At 52.8% G+C, this 5000-nt stretch overlaps 1 long non-coding RNA gene across 1 annotated transcript in view; it reads right to left on the reverse strand.

Moving 5' to 3' along the window:
* Positions 1–225: 225 nt before the first annotated feature.
* The window catches only part of LOC122942375, a 105193-nt gene continuing 100418 nt past the window's right edge, over positions 226–5000 (reverse strand). The window contains exon 3 of the long non-coding RNA XR_006390546.1: positions 226–511. This is a non-coding gene — a long non-coding RNA (uncharacterized LOC122942375). The remainder of the gene's footprint in view (positions 512–5000) is intronic.

A 5000-nucleotide genomic window follows, 5' to 3' on the forward strand; every position in this document is an offset into this window, starting at 1 on the left:
CAGTTTAGAGAAATGGAGACTGAAATGTTGAACAGCGGAGTTGTCCTTTAGGGGGGGAGTCATTCGGGAATGGCTGGAGAGCATAACCGGGCGTACAGTTAAAGGTACAGGACATAAAATTGTTTCTGACAGTCTCTTAGGTAAAGGCTACAATTGCATGATTTTCCTATTGTATGACGTAAAGTCATGATTTTATTAAAGACACGGAGGCGAGTATTGCGTAATACTTTCTTTACTTTACTCCCAGCAGCAAAGAGTTAACATAAGAAATTAAGGACAAACCCCCAACTAACCACTCCCCTAAACAGTCCATAAATAGGTATTCCTCCCACATCTCTTCCTCTTTCTTTGACGCGACTAGCCGACCATACACGAACCGAACACTCCTCCAAGCGACCTCCGGCTGGGATCCGCGAACTCAGAAACCGAACCTCAGAACTGAACCGAAACAGCGGTCAAGCAGAACGATGAACTCCTCGGGATCATGAAAGGATGAAGACCCAGAATCAACCTGAGAAACAATAGAAAATAGAGACGGTAATACGTGGAACCTGAAATCGGAACCAATCCTGTGGCAGGAGGAATCAAATACAATAAAATGAATAAAACACTGAATACCAACACATTCTATAGCGAAGAAAAATATACATAAGTAAATACACCGCAATAAATAACATTAATACGATAAACAAATAATACCACGAGATGAAACTCCGAGTCCAACCTAAATAAGGGTGGGTGAAAAACGGGAGGGCAATACTCGCCTCCGTGTCTTTAATAAAATCATGACTTTACGTCATACAATAGGAAAATCATGCAATTTTATAACAAGACACGGAGGCTTCGTATTGCAAGTTTAAAGCGAAGACATCACAGAAGAAAAGGCATGAGGCGGAGGTCGGAAGTAGAACTCCCTAAACGTCGAGGCCCTAGACCAATCCGCCAACCGAAGGACATCCTCCAAGCGAGCCCCGGCAACCGTCATGGAGGTAGCCGAAGCACCCCGTACCGAATGAGCCGTGAAAATCGATGTATCCACGCCGGCCAGCGACAAAATCCACTTGACCCACCGAGAAAGGGTGACAGCGGCAACCGGCCGAAAAGGCCTGCGGAAGGACACAAATAGTTGAGGGAAAAGCGGATCACGTAAGGAAGACGTGCGGCTTAAATATTCCTGCAAACATTGCACCGGACAAAGGGAACCGTTATCCGGAAAGGCCGGATAGGAAACCGACCGGAGATTAGTTTTGGTGCGACGAGAAATGTTAAAGGACACCCCGTCAGGAGTAAAAGACAAGGCATCGAAATCCAAGGCACGCACGTCCGAGACCCTTTTGCAAGACACCAAGCAAAGAAGGGTGACCAGCTTGGCTGAAAGTTGACGAAGGGATAAATCCGAGTTAAGCGGCCAAACCGAGGAAAAACGAAGGACCAGCATAACATCCCAGGATGAGGTGAAACGTGGTCTAGGCGGACGAGAAAGGCGAGAACCCTTAAGAAGACGACAGACCAACGGGTGTTGACCTGCCGGACAGCCCGAAAAACCCCGGTGGCGAGAAGAAATGGCGGAGCGGAAGAGGTTAATGGACCTATAGGCTTTACCCTCCTCAAAAAGGGACGACAGGAACTCGAGCATGTCCGTCACAGGTGCCGAAAAGGGATCCAGACTCCGGCCCAAGCACCAACTAGACCAGCGCCCCCAGGCTGACTGATAAGCCCGTCGGGTGCCGGGGGCCCATGCGCTCTCCAAAAGGAAATGAGTCGTTCTCGATAAGCCAGAGACACTCCACTGATCCCCGATATCCTGCACGCGAGGAGAGTGAGAGAGCCGTCCAACACCAGCGGGTGACGCTGGTCCAGGGGACCGCGAAGGAGATCCAGAAACGACGGCAGCAACCGTGGGTCCTCCGCTAGGAGCTCCAAGAGTTGAGGGAACCAAGACTGGGCCCGCCAGAAGGGAACTACCAGGATCACTTCCGCCCGTTGACGCCGAACCTGAGACAGAACTCTCGGAATGAGAGCAAATGGAGGGAAAGCGTAAGCTCGAAGACCCGACCAATCCTGTAGGAGGGCGTCTACAGCTTCCGAAAGGGGGTCCGGTCTCCAACTGTAAAAACGCGGAAGCTGCGCGTTCCAGCGAGAGGCAAAGAGATCCACCGACAGGGGCCCCCAAATCGACAAGATAGAGGAGAACACCGTCGGATCTAACCTCCAGTCGCTGAAATCCGACGAGTGACGAGAACTCCAATCCGCGAAGGTATTGTGGAGCCCAGGAATATGCTCCGCGACCACCGTGAAGCCTTTGTCGAGGCAAAACGTCCAAAACTCCTTCGCCAGATGGGTCAGTATCGAAGAATGGGTGCCTCCCATGGCATTCACATAACGCACAGCAGACACGTTGTCCATCCTGAGTCTGACGCACGCTGATATCCTGTCGCTGGTGAAGCTGCGTATGGCGAAGGACCCTGCTAAAAGTTCCAGAGCGTTGATATGGAGAAGAGTCTCGTTGCCTGACCATGGACCTCCGGTGGAGACCCCATTGCAGTATGCACCCCAGCCGAGAAGGCTGGCATCCGACTCCACAATCAGATCGGGTTGGGGCCCCACGAGAGCTTTGCCGTTCCATGCGTCGAGGTTGGAGATCCACCACACCAGTTCGTCCCTCGTCTCGCGATCCAGAGACACCAGATCCGCATATGAAGCCCCCGTCTGTAAGTGGGCAATCTTCAGCCGTTGTAATGCTCTGTAATGAAGAGGAGCCGGGAAAATCGCCTGGATGGAGGAGGAGAGGAGGCCGATGATGCGAGCCAAGTGCCGAAGAGACAACTGAGGGAGCCTCAGAGCGTGACAAAGCTCTTTCCGTATGGATTTGACCTTGGTCCGTGGTAGGGAAAGGGATAGCTCGGTGGAGTCTACCACGAAACCCAGAAACTCCACTGACCTGGAGGGCTGTAGACAGGACTTCTCGGTGTTGAGGACAAAACCAAGGCCCGTAATGAGGGTCATTGCCGAGTGCAGATGCGACCGGAGTTCGGACGGGGACTGAGCCATGAAGAGGATGTCGTCTAAGTAAATCACAAGACGAACACCCTGACTGCGGAGCCAAGCTACCACTGGTCTCATCAACTTGGTGAAACACCAAGGGGCTGATGAGAGGCCAAACGGTAGGCACGTGAACTGCCAGAGGAGGCCCCGCCAGCGGAATTGCAGAAGAAACCTGGATTGGGGGGACACCGGAACCGTCAGGTATGCATCCTTCAGGTCCACTTTCGCTAACCAGTCCCCTGGAAGAAGAAGGTCCCTGAGAAGATGAATCCCTTCCATTTTGAAATGGCGATAGCGCACAAATCTGTTCAGGTTCCGTAAATTTATTACTGGGCGAAATTGGCCTCCTTTCTTTTCCACCAAGAAGATGGAGCTGATTACCCCGACCGAATGGGGAGGAGCTCTCTCTATCGCCCCTTTGACCAAAAGGGAATGGAGTTCCAGATCCAATAGAGACCGGGCCGGGTCCGCCCAGACCAGTGGATGAGGCTCTGGGAGCGATAACTGCGCAACCACCAGCTCTATCTGAAAACCCTGAACCGTGGCCAGCACCCACGGATCGGATGTGACACGGCTCCAGGCGGGCAAAAAATGTCGGAGTCTGCCCCCGATACAATGGCTGGAAGAACACCCCAGAGTCTGAGGACTTACCGAGCGGACGTCTGGAACCAACAGCGCCTCGGAATCCTCTTGGACGGTAGGATTGGCCTCTAGAAGGGAAGAAGGAGGAGGACTGCTGCCTCTGGTCCTGGAAGGACGAACGCTGATGGTAGGGGCCTCGAGCGCTACCGCGCGACTGGAACTGGACGCGGCCGGACAGACGGCCCCTGAAGCTGCCGGCCCTGCCAGAGACACGCCCCTGAAAAACTCTGCGCATGGAGCTCTGCGCTTTATCAAGAGCGGTAAACGCTCCCACAAACTTCCCCAAATCTTTAATAAAACTATCTCCAAACAGGAGTCCCTGAGCCTCCTTGCCCGGTTCAGTCAGAGCCATATTGGATAATTTGGGCTCGATCTTCATAAGAAGAGCCTTCCTACGTTCTATGGAGAGGGAGGAATTGACGTTCCCTATTAAACAAACGGCACGTTGTGCCCAACCACTTAGTTCTTCTGGGTCAATGGTCGAACCCTCAGATCTGGCAGTCTCAGCCATCTCGAATATTTTCGTCAGGGGTCCTAGGCTGTCTAGGAGCTTATCCTGACAAGCCCGGAGGGCCGAGTCAAGGCCTTTGCGGGGGTTAAAGCCCGACTTAGAAAGGAATTGGACCATTTTGGGGTCCACATTAGGTGTCTCGCACACTTTATTCGGTATAAGGGGCCGGGGGCATTCCGCCTTCAACTTATTCCGAGTCTCTTTTGAGAGAGGTTTCCTAATTCTATTTTCCAAATAGTGGGCCACATGAGGAATGGGCAACCATTCTGCCGACCTGGGGTGGTGTAGGCTGTCGGGATCAAACAGGGGTTCACCCTGTGGGTCCACCAGGGAGTCAGGACCCGAGGTACCAGCTTCCGGACCTGGGCCAGAAGGAGGGGGAGGGGGGTGGAAACCCGTAAAATCATCAGCCACTTGGACCCCTTCCAGGTCCGTATCAGAGGCGTAAAGGTCCTCACTCAAATCCTCCTCATGCGACTCAATTTCAGAGTCAGTACTAGGCTCGGGGCGAGACCGAGCGGATTTCCAGTGACGCGCTTTTTCCGCCTGGCGCGGGCAGGCTCGTTTACGTGAACTCAGCACGTCATCTCTTGATGGAACTAAGCCATCTGTATCAACAGTTCTGGAGGTACTAGGAACCGTGGCAACCGCGGGAGCGGTGACTGGGTTCTGCGCCCTAAGAGCTTGAGACACTGATTGTGAAATGATATTGGACATATTACCCATGGCGCTGGCAATAGCTGATGAAATCGAGTGATGTAAATCTAGAACCTGAGACTCAGCTTGTCTGGGGTTCGAATCA

This window comes from Bufo gargarizans, chromosome 6 (genome assembly GCF_014858855.1).
Source record: "Bufo gargarizans isolate SCDJY-AF-19 chromosome 6, ASM1485885v1, whole genome shotgun sequence".
Taxonomy (NCBI): Eukaryota; Metazoa; Chordata; class Amphibia; order Anura; family Bufonidae; genus Bufo; species Bufo gargarizans.